The sequence below is a fragment of the Pongo pygmaeus genome, chromosome 11, assembly GCF_028885625.2.
Source record: "Pongo pygmaeus isolate AG05252 chromosome 11, NHGRI_mPonPyg2-v2.0_pri, whole genome shotgun sequence".
Lineage (NCBI taxonomy): Eukaryota > Metazoa > Chordata > Mammalia > Primates > Hominidae > Pongo > Pongo pygmaeus.
In genome coordinates this window covers 76,436,852-76,463,890 of record NC_072384.2, presented here as the reverse complement: position 1 = coordinate 76,463,890, position 27,039 = coordinate 76,436,852, and the positions used below count along the sequence as shown (strand labels likewise).

Sequence of the window (27,039 nt, the reverse complement as noted above, 5' to 3'; positions counted from 1 at the left end):
ACATCAAAGAAGTGGGTGCACGGAATTTACTGAATGCCAAAGAAGTACAATAACATACAGAGGATATAAGCAAATCCCAGTGGTAAAATTTGCTGCCAATTCTTGCACATAATAGAGGCCCTAAAGTGACAGTCTATCTTTGACAAATGCATGATATCAATGCCAAGGGAAGGAACTAGCATGCTGAAAGGTGAATAAAAGAGTTGGAACAATTCAGTGGACTTACACATTTCCTCAGTGTGTTTTCACACAAGGAAAGCAGATGACACAAATGCATGAGGTAATCATAAGACAAGGCTGCAAACTCACTAGCCGTTTTAAACCAACCTCGCTCTTTCAGGATCCAGCTCTAAAGATGAGAGTAAAATGTGATTAGAAATCATTCATCTTCTGGAGGAAAAAAATGGAACAAGGAAAGTGAAAATAGCTCTCTTGTTCTGTCTGTCTTGGATAGTTCCAGATTTTAGAGCCCATATGTTGTTCGCTATAACTTCCTTGCCTCCCAGGGCCAATGCATTCCAAACGCTTCAGCTAGTGCACTTCACTGAGTAGTCTCGGAAGTTAGGGCTCATTTGTATCCATAGTCTTTGTTCAAATATGGATTAATTTTGGCTAATTTCTGTGGGTGCACATAAAGTAAAATGCACAGAACTGAAACTACTGAAATCAAGCCTTTGTGTGATCATCTAAAAATCTACTTTTCAAGCTCCTTTAAGTTTTATTTTTGAAATAAAAACAATAAAATGACGTAAAAAGTTTCCAAAAGCATTGACATTATGAGCAATTGCTAACCAAGGCTATTCCCAGAATGATTGAGCAAAATTTGGATATAATTCTAGACAAGATAACTGCCCGGCCAGTGCCAGCTATAAATACTCCATTCAGAAGGTGATTTCACAATGATCCTATGCAATATGTCTCTTGTCTCTAGGGCTGGGTAACCATGTGGATACATATTATGCTACTGTCACTAGGGCTGGCATTGGAGGACAAAGGCAGACTCTTGTCCTCAAGCTTCAATCTTTATACTATGGAGATGAATGTGTAAGACCTGCTGTAGGTTGCTTTAAAAAACCAGACTGGGTTTGGATATTTAGAGGAAGGGGTCTCAAAAATGCCATAGTACATAGAAACAGCCTAGAGGGGTTATGGGCACAGCTGGTAGTGAATCAGGTATAAGCAAGATCAAGATGTGTGTATTTATTTGCAACTCTACTTGCTTGAGCCAGAAATTGTGCCAGCTGCAAATGGAGTCAGCATTTCTGTCCTTGGCTTTAGACAATTAGAGCAGATTTGCTTGTATACACCAAAATCATTTCCAACACAGCCCCCACAGTTCTTTGTGCTTCTTACAAAATTTCCTCTATGGCCTTGCACTGCATAATAAAGGAGCTCTTGGAAGGATCCTGGTCTGTTTATTGTGCATGTTAAGTAAATGCAATGATTTTCATTATTTCAAACTCCATAATGAAATGACTGAGTGCCCGGCAACATTAGATAATGGACAAACAACTATTCAACTGGCTGGATGAACCATGGCTTTCTCGCATTAAAAGTGTAATATTTATGAGTTAATTTAATCATAGAAGAAAATATTGAGTAGGTGACTGAGTAAAATGATGACTATGTATTAGGTTTTTGCCATGCAGCTGGATAAACATATTCGACGACAGACCTTGGCAAGAACTGCAAAGATGCTCTTGACAATGGCATGAATAAATATTAGGTGTTATCTAGAATTCACTGCATTTGAGGTCTCGTGCAAAGCCAGGTAAGTTTTAACAAAAAAGAATTATAGCAGAAGCCATGTGTGCACACTGGGACTATGTAAGCACTGGAGTCTTTTTCTGCTGCCTAGGAATTGCTCTAACACTCATTCTCATCCACATCACCGAGAGATTTTCTAAATCATTACCTTTGTCTGCTCTGCTAGGAGTGCACTTTAGCATAAGACCCAGGTTTTAGGAATCTTGTGGTAAATTTTTCAATGACATGCACTTGGAGAGAAAAGAAATACTTTACCTAGGCTACAGAGCTGACAAAAAAAGATTATATTTTGGAGTGACCCAACCCAATCCTTGTAAATAGTAAATGAAAAAATTGCTTTGAATTGCTTCTTGAATTTCTTTAGAAGACATGGTTTCTAACTACAAGAAGGACCATAAGAAAACACAGTTTTTACATATGTATATATGTGCCATGCTGGTGCGCTGCACCCACTAACTCATCATCTAGCATTAGGTATATCTCCCAATGCTATCCCTCCCCCCTCCCCCCACCCCACAACAGTCCCCAAAGTGTGATGTTCCCCTTCCTGTGTCCATGTGTTCTCATAAAACCTAAAGCATAATAATAAAAAAAAGCAAAAAAAAAAAAAGAAAAGACAGTTTTTCAGAAGACATTTTGAGTGAAGGTTCAGCAAGACTGATAGTTACTTCATGCAGGATTTGTATCCATGGCAGAAAGAATTAGTGTGCAAAAGAGTATCATAGAAATGTGCCATTATGGGTTTTTTTTCTGTCCTACTCAGAATTGTCATATTACCAATAAGGAAAATTTCTTATTAAGGTCTTTGTTTTCATTTGTTGGAGTGTGCACACAATCTCTAGAAGATGAGAAGGAGGAGGGGGAGGAGGAAGAACAGCAACAACTATGTTCTCTGAGCCAGTGTATGCGCCACAGGTTTCTGCTAAATCAGTGAATTTCCTATATTATTCTCTATTTTTTTATTATACTTTAAGTTCTGTGATACATGTGCAGAATGTGCAGGTTTGTTACATAGGTATACATGTGCCGTGGTGGTTTGCTGCACCCATCAACCCATCATCTACATTAGGTATTTATCCTAATGCTGTCCCTCCCCTAGCCCCCTACCCCCTGACAGGCCCCAGTGTGTGATGTTCCCCTCCCTGTGTCCATGTGTTCTCATTGTTCAACTCCCACTTATGAGAGAGAACACGTGGTTCTTGGTTTTCTGATCCTGTGTTAGTTTGCTGAGAGTGATGGTTTCCAGCTTCATCCATGTCCCTGCAAAGGACATGAACTCATCCTTTTTATGGCTGCATAGTATTCCATGGTGTATATGTGCCACATTTTCTAGTCTCCATTTTGGTGTTGTCTCAGCACTAAAATATGATGAGAGGATGTGTTAAAGAAGTTAGCAGAGCTTACTAGGAAAAAACACTCATGCTGGCGTGAGTATTCTGGTGTCTAGTCTCAGCTGTGTGACCTTGGGCAAGTCACTTTGCCTCTCTGAACCTCAGTTTTCAATCCATAAATTATAATAACATCTGTTTGCCTATGCTTAAGAGTCTAGTTGTGAGAAGAAAACTAGATAATTGATCTAAGGCATTCATTTATTATTAAACTACAATGAATTTAATTTAAACTGCTTTGTTCCAGAAAGAATTTCAGTTGCACCTAGGGAAACGAAAATGAAAATTTAAGATATAACTATGACTACTTGTACTAATACTACACAATATAGTAAAGCAAATATGACTCACGAGCTTAATTCTTTTTCTCTTTTTTTTTTTTTTGAAGAGACCTTTCAAAATCTTTATTTTTAAGAGGAAATCTAGCTCACTTCCCAGCTACTTTGTCTTCCTGGTATCCTTCTTAATTACACACATTACATCTCAGCACTTATTTAACAAATAAATATCCAGAGTGCTTAAACCAGAAAGAAGTAGCAAGAGGGGTGTTTTGGAGGTATATTTGTCATAACGTGGTGATGGATTGGATATGGGAAAGTGAGAGAGACAAGGTATCAAAAATGACTCCCAGATTTCTTATATCGAAAACAGGAGAAGGACACGATTTGAAGAAATTAGGAATTCCGTTTTGGATAAATTCAATTTGAGATGACTGTGAAATACCCAAAGGAAAAAAATCCAGTAAAAGACCATAAAGGCAGCTAAAATGGCAAAAAAGCACTGGGGTTGATGGAAAACGACTTCGATTAAGGCCCTGATTCTGCAAGACCTCAAGAAGGGATGTATTCTTCCTGCATTTTAGTTTCCTTGTCAGTAAAATGGAGATATTAGTATCTATCTTATCACCTTGTTGGGAGGATACAATAACAATTTTTGAAGATATTTTATAAGTTACTTTATTTCTCTTTATCACAGACATAAGAAATAACACAAAGAAACAGGGTGGACGCTTTCTCTACCGCTACTAGTTGCTTTGGGAGTCTTGGGCTACTGTGTAAACACGGCCAAGTCCAAGAACCACACTACACACGACTAGTCCTGAAAATAGAACAGAAATGGCATCAAGAAAATCCTATGTCAAAGATGTCAATCTCTTAAAAAGCGTGGGCCCCAAGTTCCTGAGGAACATGCACTTTGCTAAGAAGCACAAGAAGGGCCAGAAGAAGATGCAGGTCAATGATGTCAGGGCCACAAGTGAATCAACTGAGGCTGTCAGGGCCTTTGTGAAGTCCAAGGAGGTCAAGACCAAGATCCCAAAGGGCATTAGGTGCAGACTCAATCAACTTGCCTGCACTGACAACCCCAAGCTCAGGAATTGTGCTCATCCCTGCATCATCAAGGGTTTCAGGCTCTGCTGGCCAAAGTCAAAGACCAGGGCTCAAACCAAGCACCAGGATGTGGCTCTGTCTCCAGCTCAGGCTCCCAAATGTGGCCAGGCCTCCACCAAAGCTCCAGAGTGGAGGCCTCTGTCTGCCAATATGAGGACAGAAGGATTGGTGTGGCCTCACAGCTGCCATGTGCCTGAGGCTGGTGACCTCCTATGCTATTCATACAAGCTGGACATTTCTCTCCTGGGAATATCCCCACTAAATAATAAATGTCTTTTTCTTCTTGGCATTTCACTAGCACACCTTGAGTCTTGGGCAGCATTAGCCTTCTTTTCCTTTGGATTCTCTACCTTTAGGGTAGGCCTACAAACATGACCTCATCTCGAAGGGTACACAGAGTTAATATGGAGAAGGCTCTCCTGTGATTTACAGTTCATTAGGGTAAAGTTCCCAAGGGCAGGAATCATGGCTCTGGAATGTTATGGGCTTCCAGTGAATAGTAATTGATTGGGATTCAGCATTACCATTTTACTACTAGGTTTAAATTTATGGGAAGAAGAAGAAATTTTAGTCAGTTGGTTGGAAGGGGAAACATTTCCCTCCCTGCTCACCTGGGATTGAAACTATCCACTGTGCTTGCAGAATCAAGCACCAGCTTGTCCACGGAACCTGACGAGGGACAGAGGCCATGGAAACGTGAGGTAGGGAACTAGTCCCCATCGCTACCACCATTTATGTTTCCCTAGGGTGAACTCCTTAATCCTCCCTACAACCATACACTGAAAATCTGTGTGTGATTAACTATTTTCTGACCACCTCAAAGCCAGGCAGGGAATCTGGCTGCCAACAATAGTAGGGGTAGCTCTGGCTGTTGCAGAGATTATCGGAGAAGGCAGAAAGTAGCTCTCTTTACAGAGTCTAAGAAGGCTCATTCTTAGAGGAATAGGGTGAACAGACTCTCTATTATACTGTTAAGTATAGGCTTTAGAAAACTCAAACATTTTTTAAAAAACCCTAATGATGCAGGAAGGAGCACAGAAATACCTGAAATACTTCTCAGTCTTCTATCTTTTCGGAGGGAGTAAACTAGTAGATAAATGACTTGGTCTTGGATAATGTCTCTATGCAGTAATGTAAGTTTTGTTCTGTTGTCTTTGATTCTTATATATTTTTTGTCTCTGTTTCATGCCCAAGAATTTCCAAGTGCAGCAACAAATAATCAAAACGTTGGTCAAACTATCTCCATATTTTCTAAAATTGAATGCTGTTTCTGTACTAACAATTTTCCAGATATGCTCCATGACCAGTATCTGCACACAAACTCCTATTTCCTGGGTATCAAATTTCTTTAATTACTGTCTCTAGTATATCTGGCATATGCAATATAGCTAGTATATTTGGCATGATGTTTTAAAATACCCTAAGAAGGGGTCAGTCATTAGTAAATTTTCATGGCTATACAAGGAATCACTGTAAACAGATTTGGATGCTATACTTCTATGTACATGTGTAGGCTAGAATATAGATCACTTCAAAGAGAAAGGAAGACCATTTGCTATTTTGTAGCTTATAGTAAGTCTATATAAGCCTTCTTAGACTCTGTGTAAAGAGAGTGACTTTCTGCCCCTTCTCAGAAATGCATGCTGCCAAGGCAAAGCATTTAGGACAGAACCTGGATCACAGTTAAGTCCTATATAAGTCTTAGCTGTATCTTCATCTTCTACTACTATTATTACTACTGCTGCTGCTAGTATTGAAAGGCCTAAGAGTTATGCCGTGACTAGGGGTCAGCTAGGCTGGTTTTGTTAGATCTGCCCTGCCCTGGAATGAACCTAACATATGTGCAGTAGATTCAATGTTTGCTCCTCACCTTTGAGAGACCCTTTCGAAAGCCATCTTTGTGGGTCACATTTTTCCCATCTGCTGTCCCCTTGGAACTGCTGAGTGTCAGGGTGAAGCCCTGGGATGCAGCGTGCTTTGGGGCCATCACTCTCTACCAGTGCATCTCAAACTATCTGTAGTGAAGGATCAGTTCTGTTTTTTACTTCCAATCAGTCACAGACTGATTGGCAAAATGTAATAAACATAAAGTGAAATAAAAAACCAATACATACAAAACTCAAGTCCCTTTTCAAAATTTTAAGATTCAACATACACAAATGCATGCTGCCAAATGGCTCTGACAGTCCTAAATGCCTCAACTCCCTACTTAGTCTCTGAACAGTATCCCACAGATGACAGACAGTGGGCCTCACGTTGAGTGGGATGTCATAAAGGACAGTGAGGAACCCCATAGGCCCTTCATTTCCATACTGGTTTCCTTCCATAGGGCTCTCATCAAAGCAGGGGACACAATGGGCCAGCAGGTCTCAACCCTAGATTGGAGTGGTCAAAGCCCTGGTGTGAAGCTTGTACATTGGAGGTGGCTCAGAGAGGCCACCAGTGGAAGCTGCCCCTTGTCCAGCTGTGGCCATCCACATAGCTGGGAATTCACAAACAGCTAAGCAATAGGCAGTTTAGTGAAGACACACAGGTGTGGAAACAGCTTGTGATAGGCAGGTTTATGGCAAATAAACACATTGTATGATATACTGTAATCCACTATATAAACAACTTTAAAATTGTCTATACTTCATATTTCCAGCATTTGGCTTTGTTAATCATATGTCTTCCTGACAGCAATTAAATAACCTTGAGAGTAAATGTACACCTGCTGTCTCCCCTGGGGAAACTACATCTCTCGTGAATGGCAGAAGTTCTCCATAAAACATAACTGAAGCTAGGAGAATTGAATTTGGAGATATGCCTTCTTTCCCTCTTGTTTTATCTGTAGTTGAATTGGAGTGCATGGCTTAATATAGCTAATCTTTTTCTAGATCCTTATTCTGAGCTTTTATTTAGACCAAACTATTTCCCCGAGGGGCAAATTGAAGACAATGTATAATAAATGAGGTTGTAATGAGTACCACCACACAGGCTGTGAAAAGTACCACCACAAGTACCACCACCAGCTCATTTGGCCTGAACCTTCACTCTCCCCAACTTCTTTTAATTCTTTCCGATTTCCACAACAGATTCCATCTGCTTCCATGAACACCCTATTGGTACTGCTTTCCTTAAAGCATGACAAACATAAGTTTGTTTGCTTGACTGAGATCCAAACAAAGTTTATTCATTAGGATTAATTAATTAAAAGTCTCTGTTAATTTGCAGGCTTCCAGGGCTCACTAGATGAGGTTGCTGGCAGTGGCCCCTGCGCTGCTGCCACTGCTGCTGCTGGTGCATGGAGCCATCATGTGGGTGCTTGGGGCTCCAGGCAGGTACACTTTGGACTGGCTGAGGCTGGATTCCTCAGTGCTGCCACACTGATTTGATGAGGCCAGTTTCAGTATGTTCGTGCACTGGGGCATGTTTGTGCACTGGGGAGTGTTCTTCGTGCTAGTGGCTCTGGAAAGGTGAAGACAGATCCACTACCAGTGCTTCATGTATCGCCACTACCCACCTGGCTTCAGCCATGCAGATTTTAGGCAGCAGTTCACAGTGGGTTTCTTCCATCTGAATGGACAAGTGGGCCAATCTCTTCCAGGATTTGGAGGCCAAGTATGTAGTCGTGATACAAAGCATCACAAACTGGCTGAGTCTCATGTCTTAGAACTTAAATTCTAAGGATGTGGGGCCCTACCAGTTTGGTTGGTGAGTTGGAAACAACAGTCTGGAAGAAGAACATACACCATGAACTCTATCACTTCTTAGAATGGTTCCATCCACTGTAGCTACTTGATTAAAAAAAATGGCTTCAAAACACAGCATTTTGGCAGTGTAAAAACAATGCCACAGCTATATGATCTTGTTAACAGGCATAAGTTTGATATGATTTTGTCTAATAAATGAGAATGTCCAGATACTTATTTGAACTTGGCTCTACAATGATAGCTCTATCAAGGAAGAGGTGGTAGTAAATAACCAATGGGGTCAGAAATGGTCCTGTCACCATGGACAGTACTACAACTGTCAAGAGAAACTTAAGCTGTGGAGGTTGAAAGACCCCAAGTAAGAGATGTGTACCACCATTGACAAGAAATTCTGGGGCAATGGTTGCAACATGGCAATGTCTGACTTTGCAAGTGAATCTGAAATGGTTTTGGAACTGCTTCAGACAGCAAGTTTAAGAGGCAACTATCTTCTCAACATTGGACAAGCTAAAGATGATCTAACTGTTCCTGTCTTCCAAGAAAGGCTTCTTGCTTTTAGGAAGTGGCTGAGCATCAGTGGGGAAGCTATCTATGCCTCTAAACCATGGAAGGTGCAATTGGAAAAGAACACGACATCTGCATGGTGTACCTCTAAAGGATCAGCTGTTTATGTGATTTTACTGCACTGGCCAGAAAATGGTCTTAAACCCCATAACCACCTTGACTAGAAAGCACACAGTGCTGGGAAGAAAGAGTATCTGAAGTGGTCCACAGGTCTAGACAAAGGTCTTCTCCTTTTTCTGCCCCAGTTATCATCCTCTGCTTTCCCAGTTGAGTTTGCTTGGCCTGTAAAGCTGACAGAAGTGGACTGATTGTTGGAGTTCAAGAGGAAAGGGGCATTGCCTGCTGTTTGCTGCTTTGATTTGCCTTTTATAGTACCATCATTGTAATCAACTCACTTCCCTTCTCCACCCAGAGATGGCTTTTCCAGCACTTTTTAATCAAAGGAACTGAATATATTACATGATGCTTCAATAGACCAAGCATCTGAGCTCTCTTGCTAGCATACCTCTCTCTGGTCAGCAAAAGAAGGACTGAACACTTAAGCTCCAAGTTCATCCATTCTTAATGTTTAAAATTATCTACAACAGAAGCTTCCCTCTATTCTGTGTCTGATAACCTACTTGTTGACTCAGAGACTTTAGATAAAGAATAAGCTAAGTCTCCCTGTTGCTTGTGGAGGAGGTGGAAAGGGTTTGGCAAGCACAACCACGCACTATTTATTTAGCATCAGTTGTCACCAACACACTGCCTCCTCCCTACTAAAGTGCAGGAGAGCCTGGAAGGGAAGGAAAAAGCTTGCTGGGCTGCTAGTGGTCAACTGTTCAAAAATTTCCAAAGCGAACTTAGAGCTCTGAAATCCAGCCTATTTATAGTGATTATATATAATCACTATATATATATAGTGATTATATATAATCACTATATATATATAGTGATTATATATAATCACTATATATATATAGTGATTATATATATATATATAGTGATTATATATAATCACTATAATATATATAAGAAAGTGAATGTGATTCTGCTCTGCCTTTAAAATACGGTCAAATGAATGTTTGCATGCCAAAAAAATTTGTAAGTTTCTCAACCATATCTCCCACCTCCCCTTTGCAACTTGTTTAAGTTAATGTTGAATAAACTGGCTGTCTTGGAATTTCCCACAGTTTGGAGTTTGCTGATGGCATCCCTGTGATGTTTAACATGTTCCTCTGTCATTGTAAGCTGTAAATTGGTAGTTGGATTTAGAAGCTTGACCAGATTCAGGTTCAATTATTATTTTGTCAAGAATAATGCACATGTAGTGTTCTGCACTTCTGTTAGGAGGTACGTAATGTCTAAGTGTCTCTCTTTGGTGTTTAGCAGCCATTAGTGAACACTGTCCAGAGCCATTAATTCATTAGAAGGTTGCAACATGCTGATATCTCAATTCTATCCATCTTCATTCATTTATTAGCTGGAAAAATTCTATAAAGAGAAACTTACCCTTGATTATTTGATTACTTTGAGACCAGTTTTTTTTAACACAATTAATCCTGTAGCATTCTTTAAAGATGATTAATGAACTTAGATTTTTGATATCATTCTGAACTTAAATTTAAATATACTTGTTATGTTTCCATTGAATTCATTTCATTTATCATTCCACTGAAGAGCTCAAATTATCCCATCTTTGGCCAGTTGGATCCTCTTTGGACAGAATCATAGTACTTTTTCATAGCATCCTTGATACATGGCATGACAATATATTCCAGGCTCATTTAATAAACTTCCTGTCTCAGATCTGGAATCAGCCATCTTTCCAAGAAGTGTGTTCCTGTTGGTGGAAAATAGTTTCAGAGATGCAATCAGGGTTCTGGAGGTGCTCATTGCTAGTAGGCCATTGTTTCTAGGCCTTTCCAGTAGAAAGAACTAGAAAATGCATGCTTTTAAACCATAAAACATATTATGAATTAGTGCTGCTACTCAGATTTATTTTCAGGACTACAACATATTTACCTCATTGATCTTACAAGCTCTATCTACTCTCACCCAAGCTGAAAATTCCAGTTCTCAATGACACCAATATATACATATTCTTGCTTTACCCCACACTACATACACAACAGTTTCAGAATACTAATACCAGTACTACCATAACGACATGATTCCTGAATCAATAGATGCAAACAAAACCAGTTAGAAGATATAATGGAATTGAAGACCATGTGTCTGATAGCTAAAAACAAAATACCTCAGTATAAACTTAACAAGAAATGTTCAAAATCACTATTAGGAAAATTATTAAACACTCATAAAGGTACAAAATTAGACTTAATTGGAAAGGTAAATGACAGTCATGAAGAAAACATAAATATCTTAGTTATTTCTATGCTTATTTAAATATTTAATGTAATCCCTGTGAAAATCTCATCACATTTTTTCCTAGAGCTAGACAAATTGATTATACAGTGTGTTTAGAAGAATAAACATGCAAGAATAGCTAGAAAATGCCTCAAAAGAAGAGCAATGGTATTATATTAAAACATAAACCTCTAAAATTAAAATAGTTTGGTGTTAATGAATAAGCATAAGAATGGAAAAAATAGAAAATTCAAAGGTATACCTAGTTGCACATGAATATTTAATATGTGATAAAAATGGTATCTCTAATAAGTAAAGGATAGAACTTTTAATAAATGGTGTTAGGGTAGCTGGATAGCTGCATGCAAAGAGATAAAATTGACGCCACTCCTTGTACTACATAACAGGACAAATTCTTTTTTTTTTTTGAGACAGAGTCTTGCTCTGTCGCCCAGGCTGGAGTGCAGTGGCACGATCTCAGCTCACTGCAAGCTCCGTCTCCCAGGTTCATGCCATTCTCCTGCCTTAGGGTCCCGAGTAGCTGGGACTACAGGTGCCCGCCACCACACCCGACTAATTTTTTTTTTTTTTTTTTTTTTTTTTAGTAAAGATGGGGTTTCACCATGTTAGCCAGGATGGTCTCGATCTCCTGACCTTATGATCCACCTGCCTCAGCCTCCCAAAGTGCTGGGATTACAGGTGTGAGCCACCGCGCCTGGCCAATAACAGGACAAATTCTAAGTGGATGAGAAATTTATGTGTAAAAGGTAGAACATCTAAAATATTGGAGAGAAAAAACCCTGGGTGAATTAATCTATAACCAGGATTGGAGATGACTCTCTAGAGTACACTTTAAAATCCAAAAGTAAAAAGTAAAAGAACTGCCACTTGTGATTACATGAAAACAAATGCTTGACATTTGATCCACGGGAGTTATCTTAAGCCCATTTTGCAGATGAGAAAACTGAGATTCAGAGAGATTTAAGTATGTTGCCCAAGTTTATACAGTTAGTAAATGGCAGAGATGGAATTTGAACATGTGGCAATTGCAACTCATTGCACACTGAGCCACCTAAATTTTTGTTCACTTTAAGTACACAGAAAAATCAGAAAATAAACATTTTCCAGACTCTACTCACAATTGGGAAATATAATCATTTGTTGTTGTCATTGTTGTAGTTTGTTTGAGTCTTGCTGGGTCACCCAGGCTGGAGACAAGTGGTGTGATCATAGTTCACTGTAACCTCAAACTTCTGGGCTCATGCAATCTTCCTGCCTCAGCCTCCAGAATAGCTGAGACCACAGGCATGGGTCACCACACCTCGCTAATTTTAAAACTTTTAGTAGAGATGGGGTTTCACTATATTGCTCAGGCTGGTCTTGAACTCCTGACCTCAAGAGATGCCTTGCCTCCACCTCCCAAAGTGCTGGGATTATAGGCATGAGCCACTGGACCCAGGCTAAAATCTTAATATTGCTAGGCAAGGTCCCATCCATTCGATTTAGACTTAATGTAAAAGAAGAATTACAGAAGAGCTTTAAAAGGCACGAGACTCCGGGGAGAAAGAAAGACTTTGGTATATTTTGAAGACAAAACTAAAAGGTTGTATGATACAACATGTAAATTTATACCTCTTAATTTTTATTCTCTTGGTCAGAAACTCTTTGTGATATCACAGCACCACCCTCATCTAATTCTTGCTCAGAAACACCATACCAACCCTAAGAATCTGGTTTTAAATACATGAAGGTTGAAGGATTCTTCAGATCTTTTAATTTATTATCAGCAAAGATGACGGCTTGGCCAAGTCATTTTAATAGGAACAGTTCAACTGGTTGCTGGGCTCATAAAGGCAGGAGGTGCCAAGTGATTGAAGGCTTCACTTCTCAGGGGGCGTCTGGTGTTCACACAAACTAAGCAATTAGTTAGAACATTTACTTCCTGCTTTTCCCATCTAATTTGTTCATATTTTAATTCTTCATTCCCTTGCAACGTATCTCCCTAGGCAACAAATACTGAATTTCTCTTTCTGTTCCCTCAAGAAAACTTTGAAAGCCGATTACGCTTTCTCTCCATTAGGGGCATGGTTAATTATTGGCTTGTGAGAGCAATGTGATCCATTCGTTGATTTTGCAGAGATTATTTAAGCACCCACTGATGTGCCAGACATTGTTCTTGGTGTTAGAGATACAGGGAGAGCAAGGCAGACAAGTTTTTGCTCTTGAGGATCTTACATTTCATAGGAGGAGACAGACGAAAAGAAACAACCACAAAGCCAAGTAATATCACAGAGTGATTTGTTCAGCAAATAAAACATTAAACACAGTGATGTGATAGGGGCTGGGGCAGGGAACTTCCTTAGCTACGATGATCAGAAAAGTCCCTGACTTAAAGTTCAAGCCACACGAAGACCCAGGGGGACTGATGTCCAGGCAGAAGGAACAAGTGTGAAGGCCTAGAGGCAAGAATGCACTTGGGGTGTAAGAGGAAGAGAAAAAGCACAGTAGTTGGAGGAGAGCAAACTATACTGAAATATAACTGACCTCCAAGTATTTGAGGATTTGCTCATTTGTTAGTTTATTCATTTATACGCTGCCTTGTTCCAAAAAGGATTTATAATAGCCCTTTGAATGCTGCTGTTCCTTACAGTGCCTATAGATTTGAGAAAAATAAAAGCGAGTTCTCTAGCAGGTAAAGTCTAAACAGTATCTAGGATGGAGCATTAGGACAATCAATGCAAGATGCTTACTTTTTCTTTTGAAGACTCACACACCTTGAAATGTTATTTAAGAAATTATTTCTAAAGAAAATGGTTGCACTGAATTTAATTTCAAATCAGCAGACTCATATTCTCTAATTAATCATGGCACATGCTATTTACAAAACTCCTGCTAAAAACAAATTTCTTTTGTACACATTACAAAGAAATGTTACATAAAATTAAGCACCAAGTAATGACTTTAATTTGTGGTTAGTTAATAATACACAGATGATCACACGGCTGTAAAGGAAGCCGCTTGGGACATTAACAGATATGCTGGCACAGAGGAATTGGAAACAGGCAGACTGTGAGGCATTGGGCTCAGCTCTGGGTGGGGAATAAAGAGGGCTCAAGAATCAGTGGACATTTGATGCTTTGACTTTCAGTAAGAGGCAGAAGCCTGATGAAGCCTTTGCTCAGAGAAGTCTGACCTTTAGGATTTTCAAATGGTTTCTAAGTTATTTTTTACTTCTTGCCCAGCAAAAAGGTTTTACAAAACTTAATGACATTTTTATTTAGCTGAGATTTCCTGAATGACCTTGGCTCAGAAGTACTTTTTGGCGTTGGAAGAAGCTATAATTGTCCCAAGTTCTGTGAGCCACTTTAACTCAGCTAATTTCTTGGTACTTAGTGATCCCAAGCTAAGGGACTCAGACTTTTTATTTTGGGAAATGAAAATAAAATAAAGCCCTAATATTTGAAGGAAACCAATACTGCATCTCTCTGAAAGTCTGCAGGCTACATAAGTGATCATATAAACAGACACAAAAAAGAAAATGTTTGATCCCACATCGCAGCGAATGGGTGGGAAAACCAATGGCCTCACGGCTTTGTGATTAAAGTTGGTTTAAGCCTCAAGAAAGGAAGAAGAGTGGTTAGGAGACTGAAAATGGTTTGCCTTTCTCTTATGGAGCAACTTTTCTGATATTTTCTCAATTCTATTTACTCTCATCCAAAAGCCAGAGTGAGGCAGGGAAAAGGGTGAGCACAATGAGAGACTCCTTGTGCCCAGCCCTGGGAGAGGACCATCAGTGCCCCAAGATGTAGAGACTCCTGGAGGGCATCCAGGGCTCCCCTAGCTCACAGTGTCTCTTATTTTTCCTTTCATGTGTTCACACACCTCCTTTGTTTTGTAGATGAAATGGTTATCAAAGAACTGTAGACTCCATGATGACATTTTAGCTTCTTAAACTGGTGACAAACATCCCTGGCATATCTAGGTTGGAGATTACATCAGTGCCATCATTACTCCTCTCAGGCATCTATGGCTGGTCTCTATTTCCCATGGAAGCTCAGTTAAGTCATTCCTCCCATGGAACTGGATGGGAATGAGGAAGTCTGTAAACTTAATCCACAATAAAGCCTCACTGTCATCATTATTAGGCTTTGGGGCAATACGATAATACACTCACAGAGGCACACACACCATTACCAGACTAATGACGAACTGAAGATAAAAAAAAAACAACTTAGGGAAGCTTCCGAATGGGATTAATCAACAACTCCAAGGCAATATCATGCTGTGCTTATGTTTTCTGCAAATATTGACATTGAAGAATTAAATATGTGGCTAAAAAGGATATCTTTGTCCCTGTGAAAGAAAATTTCTATGTCACTATTTCAGATCAAAGAGAATGCAGAACAATAGAAGCAAGAAGGATCCCAAATATAGTGTTGCAACTCTCCTCACCTGCAGGAAGGGGTGAGTGCTGTATATGTCTTTACTGTTTTTGTTTGTTTAATCTCTGTTTCATCACCAGTAATAAGAGTAATAATTACATTACACACACATATATTCTCTTTATAGATACAAACACATAAATACACCCATACACATATATATTAACACACACACATAATTTAAGCTGGAAGAAGAGTGATAGAAAAGGACCTCTGTTTTTTCCTTTTTTTGAATTTGGAAAGCTATTACAGACTTCTCCAGAAACATTTTGGGACAACAGGGAAGTCTGAACACAGGAGATATGGAAATGGGGCAATAGTGAAAGAGGAAGTTCAGATGGAATACAAGGCAGAGAAAGCAGGAATGATTTCTTGAAAGACAAGGCAGAATTGGTTCTGGAAACCAGAGATCCCTCACTGACTAAGTTGTGACTGTTTCAAACAAAATCAGCTGGGAGCTGACCAAGAAGGCAAGTGGTAATGCTTTGATGTGAAACATTTGTACACATGGTCCCACAATATGAGACATGGATGTATCCTTCCACATAAACTTGTTAGAGCAGCCTGTTTCAGGCAAAAATAACTCCTTTGGTATTTTCTTGACTACATTTGATACTTGTTTACTGACCATTTAAGTTAGAGCTTGAGCATTGGGATAGATTTGACTATCATTTAGCAAATATTCACTCCCTATCCACCATCCCCAATTCCCGCCCCTCTATACCTCCACGGAGGTGGTACGTCTCTGCTTCATTGATGTGGGGTTTGGCCCTGTGACTTGCTTGGCTCAACAGAATACTAGTAGACTTGATATAAGCAGAGCCTGCAAATGTGCTTGTGTAGTTGGGCTGGCCCTTCTTTTGCTTCTGCCATGAGAAGAAATGTCCTGGTTAGCCTGGTGGTCCAAAGCGGGTGAAGAAGACATAAGGAGCACATCTGGACCCAATCTGTAGCTTGAAATCAAGCCCAGCTGAACTGAACCTGGATCAGCCAAACCCAAATATATGAGGGAGAATAGATGATTATTCTGTTAAGCCATGGAGTTTGAATGTGGTTTGATGTACAACATTAGCTGTGGCTAACTGATACCAGCAGAACTGCTGAATGCGCAAGTGAAGGAGGCAAGGAATGCTCATTGCATCATGCTTATAACGCACAGTGAGTAAGCGAATGGCGGAGTCTCCAGCAGGGGTGTGCAGAACATGGAAAGTGGGGGCTGCCATGTAGAGCACAGTAGCGTAAGGCTCTGCTGAGCGCACAGGTGGAGGGTAAGAATTAGGCTGCTTGTGGAACAGCATAGAGTAGTAACTATTCTGTGTACAACTTTGTATAATCTGATATCCATAAGAGCTCTTGTTTTTGGAGCAAGGAGAGTGTGTTGGTGGTGGCGGTAGTGACTTCTTTCTTTTTGTTTGTTGTTTTGCATAGTTTTCAGATGGGGGCATAGCCATGGAGAGTTGAAGCCATGATCTAACCTCCATCTGCAACTGATCCCCTGGACTGGGTTATCACCTGGTGGGTAGAAGGGTAAGGGCCAGAGTCTGAAGGAGCTATTTTCAAGAGACATTGTCACCTGGACCCCAACATGGCCACTCTTGTGCGTATCAAAGTATGGCACAGAACTAGGGTTGAGGACCATTCTCCTCTACTTCTTTGAGGCACCCAGACAGCTCTGGCTGCTTGAAGATTAGCGGGTTAGGGAGATGTCGCCAGTGTTACACTTCGTTCTTACCATAGGCACCACCAGCTGGTGCTACAGTGAGGTTCCCTCCAGACTGGCATGAGTGGAGGATCCAGGAGAGGAAGGTGTGGGGCTGCTTAAGGACCTGACTGGCAGGCATGTGAGGAGAAGAGACACTCCTTGGGGACTCCCAGGAATTCACTGGGAGGCCTTGGCAGGGATGCTTCAGCAGGGTGGGACAAAAGAAAGAAATTTGGGATAATAATGCTAATGGGAGCTCATTTGAATGCACATGCTGATGAGGCCACAGAGACATCCCAGTTGGTTTATTGTTGAAAGTTAACTGTAGCTGGCTCAATTCCCACTGTCGATACCCACAGAACTTTCTTGATAATTCTGGAGGATGGGGGTGGGGGTGGGGGTCTCTCTTCAACTACACATTTAGCCTAACAACCCAGCCCTACTGGAAGGAGAATATTGCCTCAGTGAAACTTCCACTGCCTCACTTCAGGATGAAAACTCACAGGCTCATAATAATGTTGACAATTTATGTTGATGAGAGTTATCAAAGACATGTAATTGCTCAAGAGAAGTAGATGTATATTAAGAGAGAAAGGAAGAAGAAAGAAAGAAAAGAAGGGGGGTAGAGAGAGAGAGAGAAATAGAGAAAAGAAAAATCCCAATTAAAGATGTAAAAACTTTGAGATATACAAAGGTTCTTTTCTAACCACTGGTAACACCAGTGCCTCTTTTTTCCCCCAGATAATATGATATTTAACAGAAAATATAATACATTTATTATCAATGATGTAGAGATGATACCATTTCAGGAAGACAGAGATGGAAAACTGTCCCTTAATAAATATTCCACGGCCTTGGTATAAAAAGTGAGTCACATCCACTCACAACTCAGGAAATTTCTTGATCTAAGTGCATGCCGCACTGCCCCACCTCCCAAGATGAGATAATAAATTCCGTCTGTTTACTCTTTTCAGTTTTTTAAAAAAACATTTTGGTATCATCTGTAGAGTTTAAAATACCAGTGGTTTTATGAATCCCAAAGCAGCTGGTTGTCTGAAAAAAGTCTCACTGTCCCTGGGAAGTTTTCCCCAAGAAAGAGAAGTAAAAGATACTACAATTTTAATGTAATAATTGGTCTATATAAGAGAGAAACAGTAATATTTACAACATTGTGAGTCAAAGCTTCTCATTAGAAATTCTCATAGAAGGAACTTAAACAAGTTAAGGGAAAGATAGACTATTAATGAAGGGAAACACTTATTCTCCAGTCAGTCATTCATTTATTCATGCAGTAAATATTAGTTGAGCGCCTACTCCAATTGAAGCCTTGAGCACTATGTTTGATTCTCCCTTCTCAGCCAAAGATGAGAGAAAAGCTCTATATGACAGCCAATCCTCTCATCAATTTAATCTTTCTATTCTTTCAGTTGGTCCAATATCAATGGGAAAAATTGACTTCTGGCTATGCAGCTTCTGGAAGCAAAGTCAGATAATAAATATAGTTCGGATCATGAACAGGCCTACCTGGCTCCAGCTTGTTGTGCTGGCTCAACCGGCTCATGAGTTCATTTTCCAGCTCCTCCCATGCTTCATACTGGGGAAAATGATCCATGGGCTACCCAAGGTGCATTCCAGTGTGTCCAAGGAGCATCCACAAAATCCAGTGTCCCTAAGTAGCAAAGAGAAGTGGAGGAGAAAATCAAAAGATGAGCAGGAAAAGGTAATGTGGTCAGCGGGTCAGTATATCTGGCAGGAATCCTGCCATATTTTCAGCTGGGGATCTAAAATAGAATGCAGTTCTACACTATACCTGAAAAAAGTGATTTTCTCTGGGATGCATAACCCCTGAATCCTCTATATTGGTTTCTATGTCTAAATCTCAAATCCTAAACAGGTTTATCACATATTTAGGAGACTAGCTATGTGCATAAGCTCACGGACACTGAATCCCAGCTCTGTCACTAACTCTACGACCCTGGGCAAGGTACTTAACTTCTTTGTATCAGCTTTATTTATTCACTCACTTATTTATTCATTCACTCAACTAACACTTATTAAGATCCTACTATGTGTCCAGGTACCCTGCTAGGCAGTGAAACGAAAGAGACAGAATCTCTAACCTCAGAACATAACATACTAGTGAGAGAGACAGCAAAAAAAAAAAAAAAAAAAAAAAAAAAATCCAACAAATAAAAAAAAATATTTTTTTTAAATGTGAGAAGTGTTACGAAGAAAACAAACAAGGAGCTGAACTGGAGAAAAAGATATTTGCATTAGATAAAATAATTAAGAAGAATCTTTACATAGAAGCATCATAATCTTGGGAATAATATGCTTATGTGAAAATTGGAATAATAACACAGTCTTCATTGGATCATGGTGAGGCTTAGTTAGATGATGCATGCAACACATTTGATTTAGTGCCTGGAGTATAGGAAATGTTCAACAAATGTTTATTAAATTTCTTCTATCCTAGGCTGGACTTAGCACATAGACTTAGTACGTAGTACTAACACATGGCTTTGCACAAAGTAGGAATTTAATGTGTGTTGGTGGTGAGTTATGATGAGAGTGTAGTGACATGGTGCCACTCCTCCATCCTATTGCTATTCACAGTCTCTGGCAGCATCAGAGGGGCTAAAATTGCCCTCTTAGGCACATACCTATGATAGAAAGGGATATATCACCCTCTGGATCCCTAGAGTGGGTCCCTGCAGGATAGTACTGTTCCAGGCAGAAATCAAGATAACCCTGGTACTGATTTGTGTCTCAGTTGCTCACAGTATAAACAGAAGCCACCAGGGCTGTCCACTCAGCACTTCTTCCCAGGCACAGGAGAAAAAAAATGTTTCTTTTATAGAAGAAAGATGAAAGAAGGGCATTTTCAGTCTAGTCTGCAGCTCTTTAGAACATAAACTGCTCAGCCCAGGGGAATTGAAATGGATGAAGCATATGCAAAGTCAGATAATGAATGGAGTTTGGGTGAAAAACATGATAAAATTGCTTGTTTTTATTTTTCCATCCATAGTGATAGATGAAAAGTGGTCAGTGGTACCAGTCTCACTGATGTTGAACATTTAGGGAAGAGGGCAGCAGTATCTCTGTGATCTCACAATGGATGTAACAGGATTTATTATTTTTAATTAATTCATAAAATAAAATTTCAAATAGACACAAATCAGGTGAATTTCTAGGACTACTACTTATTATACATGAGAAGTAAAACTACCACATTTACTGGTCTGTTGGTAGAATTCAGGAGACATACTTCTATCCTTGAGGATGGTATGTTGGTCGAATTATTAATGAGATGAACTACAGAAAGGGGAAAGAATACAGACTGAGTGGTGGACAATGCCTTCTAGTCCTGGGCTGTCACTTACAGAAGTGGGCCAGACATTTGTGTTCTCTGGGCTTCCTGATTTTTGTGCCATGCAGTGGTTATAGGTATGTTGTGATCTAATAAACCCCTGGCCCATGAGGCCTGGGATAACTGAGGTCCTGAGCTGATCATCAGTCCAGGATTCCTTGAAAGCAGTTTGAGGGGATTCTGACAGCATGTCCCATAGTCCCTGCAGGTGGCAAATACCACAAGCTTGTCTGCAACACACTGAGTGCTGCCAGGGAAGTGCTCCTCACTGTCTGTCTCAGCAGTCTGCTTCAGGGCACGCTGCTACCCACTGTGGGCAAGAAATCTGCAGAGATGCCAGAGACTTCTTGTTCCAGGGGCCTGAGGAGCTTGCCATGAGGTCCAAGTCTTGATTGAGTGTGGGAGATGAGGAGATAGGGAGGACAGGTGAGACTCCAGCAGGGTAGAGTTCAAGGGCTGCCCTGCACCTCTTTCTTCACGTATGCTGGATACTTACACCTGTACTTGCAGTAGCAGTGCCCTTTTAATGGAGCCCATACAAACAGCAGGGCAAGAGCTCCAGCACTGCGAGCATGTTCTGCATGTTCAAGTGCCTTTCTATTGAAATACTTGGAATGAAAAAAGTTTGACTGAATTTGAAATCCATTCTCATTATCAAAAGAAATTTTAACATTTACATCGGTCAAAGAAAACAAAAAAGAAAAGCTCAAATTCTTTAAAGATAATTTCAACTGTTATAAATTTTTGAATGGCTGTAAAAAATGGTTTTAAATTTTTTATCACCTACTTGTGAGAACAAAGTTTCTCATCAACGGTGACTATCAAGAATTTGAAGAGATCATTAAAAAGACTTGATCAGGACTTGCTTGTAGCCATTTCAAACATAAAACTTGGTATAAAATAGTTATGTACCTGGAAGCAAGCTCAACTTTCTCATTAAAATTCTTGGAAAAGATTTTATTTTGAGCTTTTACACACATTCACTATTCAATATCCATCTCTAATGCTCTTTATTTTTATTATAATAATAAAGTATAAAGAAAATGTAAATGTTTTCACTTTGTTTATATAGGTGTCCTCAAGTCCCCCCTTGTATTAGGCCATTCTTGTGTTGCTATAAAGAAATACCTGAGTCTGGATAATTTATAAAGAAAAGAGGCTTAATTGACTCACAGTTCCGCAGGCTGTACAGGAAGCAAGGCACTGGCATCTGTTTGGCTTCTGGGGAGGCCTCAAGGAGCTTTTATTCATGGCAGAAAGCGAAGTGGGAGCAGACATCTCTCATGGCAGAGTGGGAGCAAGAGAGAGTGAGGTGGGGAGAGGTGCCACAGACTTAACCAGATCTTGCAAGTACTCACTATTGCAAGGAGAACACCAAGCCATGAGGGATCCGCCTCCCACTAGACCCCACCTCCAACACTGGGTATTACATTTCAACATGAGATTTGGAAGGGATGTCTAAACTATATCACCTCTAGTTCATTTCTGTGTGATTGGTGTACAGATATTATCATGTCATAGTTTGACTTCGAGTAGGTATCAGGACACACAGATGTTAATACTGGTCAAAGAATGATAGTTACTTTGACAAGTAACTTGGGCCTCCGCTCTCCCACCTGTGAAATGATTGGATTAGATTAAATTATTTCAGTTACTCCAATTTCCAAGTTACTTTCAACCATCCATATACTTCTATGCATGTCAAGAATTTATTTCTTATAAAGATGCATCTTAGTAATTGATCAGTGATTTTTTGAATAACTGTAATGCAAAATGGTCTTGCTACAAACCAAAGAAACTTGGTATGCATCACACAGATGGTGGAATTGGGTATACTTTGTGATAAAAGCATTTATTAGCAGCAGAAATTTAGCCAGCACCTTGACTCCAAAGAACTCAGCGTGCTATGTTAATGCCACAAGCCTATTTTTTTTCAAGTTAAAGTCCCTGCAAGCATTTCCCTTGCTCCTCTAAGTTTGGAAACACACATCAATTTGAAGGAAGCCACAGCATAGTAGTTCCCTTTCCCTTTGCATTCAGAGAGCATTGATGATATGGCCTGTGTTCATGTTGATTACTTTTATATTCCAACATGCCTGCCCATTGATTTCCAGCCGTCTCTTTCCACCTTTGAAAACAGTTATCTCAGATACCTTTTAATCAGCTCATCTGGAGTCAGAATCCTACCTTACCTACCTTCTCCTCCCCGGTCCCCTGCCCCTCTATGGGCAAACACAATTTTTTTTTTAAAGTAAGCCACATATATTCAACAGTCAAGAGCAGAACAGAGCTCTGGTGCAGACCTTAAAATCGACATGTGTTAGGAAGAGGTCTGGAAAAGTATATTTCTGAATATCAGAAAATGTGGAAACAGTAAAGCATTCATTTCAAAGGAAAGAACTTAAAATAACTGAGTACACATTACCCTATCAGACATGGACAGCTTTGGCACAGACCATTGAATATGTGAGTGCATGACTCCTAACTGCTTGCAGCTACTCCTAAAATTAGAAATATGTGTAGTCCAGAGAAATCTGAGCAGGAGAAAAAGTGTTGTGTATCATGATGCCTCAGACTTGCCCGTTGAGAGATGTGGCTAGTCTTTCTAGGAAGATGAGCATCAAAATCTATGTGAAGAAATGATATAACATTGTGAGCACATTTATTCCAGGTATTAGTATCAACATCACACAAAATAGGTAATACAGGGTATAAGCAAAAGTTCAGGGTTTGGTCTTCAGGTGAAGGAGATAAAGCAAAAATCAGGAATTAGTAAGGACTTAAAAACAATGAGGTCTCTTGGGATTCAGCAGGAGCTCAAGTTACATAAATGGACCATTTAGTAAAGATGAAAGACACCATAGAAAACTATAAAATTCAAGAACTCATATTGTAAAACCATAAGAAGAAATCACATTTATTAAGCACCATATGTAGGGCACTGTAATAGGGTGCTTTCACACCTTGCAAGCTAAGTATGACCATAGCATCATTCCCCTTTCTAATTGATGAGGAAACTAGGACTAATAAAAATGTTAAGAAATTTGTTACAGGTCATACAGCTGGTAAATGATCAATACCTGCTAAGCTCGGACTTGGTGTTAACTTTAGGCATAAATGTTATGGGTATGTCTAACTCTTGGCTTAAATGAGGGGAAATTCTCCAATATCATAATATCTTCCCTACTGGCTCCATTTAATTCCACAGATATAGGTAAATTCCTTAAAGTCTTAATGATTTTGTTTTTAAAATTTCTGATCTAAATTCAATCACCCAAGGTGTGGGGCATCTTAAGTAGCTCCCAGGCATTTAATCAAAAGGGACGTGTTGCTTAATGAGCTCTACCAGGAAGCCAACAGCAAGTCCTACAGGGTTGAGGGGAATCTCCTCTGGCTTCTGGGGCTGGTTAGGGGATCACAGCAGTACAATACCTTTTTTCCTACACTTTTTGGCTACATACTCTTTGGTTGACTCTTCATATGACAATTTCAAAATATTTATTACAGAGAGCATAGAATGATAATTCAGTCTTTAACATGATTGTTCAAAATTTGACAGTTTATTGTTGATAGGTTTAAAAAGCACCTTTGAGCTTCAAACTTATTATTTAAATTCTCTATCTGTTAATTTTCTCTGTAGTTATGTTCTAAGAACAGAAAATGCTCATAGGAGAAAGGGTGTTCCTGAAAGTAAACCTTCTATTTCATAATTTGCTGATGGCCAATTAGATGCAGATACAAGGCATAGATGGAGATTAAAATTCAAGGTCTTTTTCAAGGCTCAGGTGCTGTCTTCAAGAGAAAGCAGCCACCCCAGCAAGAAGACAAAGTTGCTAACTCAGCCTGGGGGCATCACTGCCCTTGCCTATCATGATCCTGGGGCTGCTGGCTGGCCTGGTGGGCTCAGAAAATCCTCTCCCTCTGCCTACACCTAATGACAGCTCCTTCTGATAGGCCTGCCATGAGCATCCTGACCCATTCTTACCTTCAGTAAGAGGAATCTGAACCAGGCACTGCTCATTACTACTTTGACCTAGGCTTCAGAGCACCTTGACTCCCTGGCCACCTTACCCCAGGTTGGACCTGGTAAGGAAGGAGTCGGTGAGAAACTGTAACTGGGAACAGGGAGGTGGAGTGAGGGGCTGACCAGCCAGACTAGAAGGTTGACAGTCTCTAAAAGTTTTGGCCTCAGGCAAAAACTGCCAAGGAATTTACAGATATGGCATTGCCAATAAAAGGCTGAAGTGAAAAGTAACTTTTCGAAACCAATAATGACCACATTTTGATCAAACACAGTAGAGGAAAGACTGAATTATGTTTTCCTCTCTATATAACAATTTTGTAATTTTTTCTAAAGGGACAATCAAAGAGTATAAAGGCAAAGATGAAGGGAAACAAGCATTATAGAACTGCAATTAGGCGCTTAATTACCAAAAACATAATGTTACTTTCCTTTCTGATTTTTTTTTAATTTGTGATATTGTTCAGTGTCTTAGTTCATTCGTATTGCTATAAAGGAATAATAGAGACTGGATAATTAAAGAAAAAAGGTTTGTTTGGCTTATGGTTCTGTAGGTAGTCCAAGAAGCATGACACCAGCATCTGCTTCTGGTGAGAGCTTCAGGCTGTTCCCACTCATGGTGGAAGAGGAAGAGGAACCAGTTGTGCAGAGATAACAGGTGAAGGAAGAAGCACGAGAGATAAAGAGGGGAGTGCCAGACTCTTTTAAATAAGCAGCTCTTACGGGAACTAATATAGAGCAAGTACTAACTCATTACTGCAAAGATTGCACCAACCATTCATGAGGGATCCACCCCATGACCCAAACACCTCTCATTAGGCCCTACTCCAAAACTGAGGATCAAATGGAGGAGTCAGATAAATTAAACTACAGCAGTGAGTTTTCCAACATTCTGATTTGATGCAATTTCTTTTTGAAATAAATTCTCCCATGCATACCTACTTTTTAACTCATCTTTTAAAATTCTTTTTCTTCAAGAGTGACCCACAAGTTTAAGCTTTAGGTCCCATAAACCTGGATCTATCGTGGGGGCCAACCTTGGAACTTCTGCTCGACATAAAAGGCCATGCCCAGCATCCTCATGTTCTCAGAGATGGAGTTTCTGTCTAGAGGGATGTTAGGAAAAGATGCCTGGTTCAGTTTCAGGGAAAGAACAATAGACTAGAATGGGACTTCAGTTCTATTTCCAGATTCGCCTTGTTCTAATTATGTGCCCCTGGGAAGGAGGCTGTAATCCTCAGGGAAATGGGATTCTAAAAGCCTCTGCTCATCTCACAGGGATGTCTTGCATTAGTATTATAATATAAATGTTAAAATCTTTGTAGAAGGCAGCTGACATAAAGGAAAATGCCATTGCTACCACTCATTGCATATTTTCCCTGGCTAGCAGCAAACTTCAGAGGTTACTGGCAGCATTTTCGTAAAGTTTTATCACCTTCATATCTTGTTCACACACCAACTTTGAGACAAATTGAAAACTCACACGTTCCTTTCTAAATTTCCCCTAAGTGGTGGTGTTGGTAGTGAGGTTCCTTTTTGTTTCTTTTTATTTTTTAAATATGGGAGAAGATGTGAAAACACTCATTTCCCTCCTTATCCCATCTTTTTACCCTTCCTCCTCCACATCCTCATTGTCCTCTCACCCCCTCAACAGCCCAATGCCACTGCCCTCTACTTCCTGTCAGATACTACACTCTACTTCCTGTCAGAAACTGCCCTCTACTTCCTGTCAGATACTGCCCTCTACTTCCTGTTAAATACTGCTCTCCACTTCCTGTAAGATATTGCCCTGTACTTCCTCTTAGTTATAGAATTGGCCATTGCCCTTGTCCAGCTCTTCCAGGGTCTTGTGGAAATAGCCTGGAATTGGGCTGACGTTCCACTCACCTAGACTGATTAAGAGATAATGGAAGATTAACAGAGAGTGGGGCTTGTCCAGATTTGAGGAAGTCCCCATAGTGATGAAGCCAAAGTCCTTTGTGTACCTCACTGGTCACCCAGTGAGGTCACTTAGGCTCCTCTGGTACATGAAGAAACTCCTGACCTGTATCCTCTTCCTTGCCACACCCTCACCCCACCCCAAGCTATTTTTGGCTTCTGCTATATGCAGAAAATAAACAAATAAAAATGGGGAAATAATCTATAAAGTCAATAGCTAATCAGCCACACTTTAATATCCAAGAAAGGAGAATAACACCCTCAAAGGTGTCATCAACCAAAGTGAAGGGCAATGAGTTGGTCCCTTCTGGAAATTTTCTGTATCTCTATAAATTTGTTACCCAAGGTAAATCACCAGTCTGTCTAGCCACATTTGTTAACAATCCATGTAACTCTTAACGGCATCTCAAAAGCATAC

The 27,039-nt window shown here is 40.0% G+C and overlaps 1 long non-coding RNA gene across 2 annotated transcripts in view; it reads right to left on the bottom strand.

The window, feature by feature from the left end:
* Window positions 1-24,173, bottom strand: part of LOC129031524 (uncharacterized) — a 30,769-nt gene extending 6,596 nt beyond the window's left edge. Inside the window, exons 1-3 of one of the 2 annotated variants that reach the window (XR_010122842.1) lie at window positions 21,836-23,889; window positions 18,817-18,961; window positions 9,840-10,621 (exon numbers count right to left, since the gene is read on the bottom strand). This is a non-coding gene — a long non-coding RNA (uncharacterized LOC129031524). Of the gene's footprint in view, window positions 1-9,839; window positions 10,622-18,816; window positions 18,962-21,835 lie in introns of those variants that run through there. The other variant, XR_008501068.2, reaches the window with a different exon arrangement.
* Window positions 24,174-27,039: the final 2,866 nt, after the last annotated feature.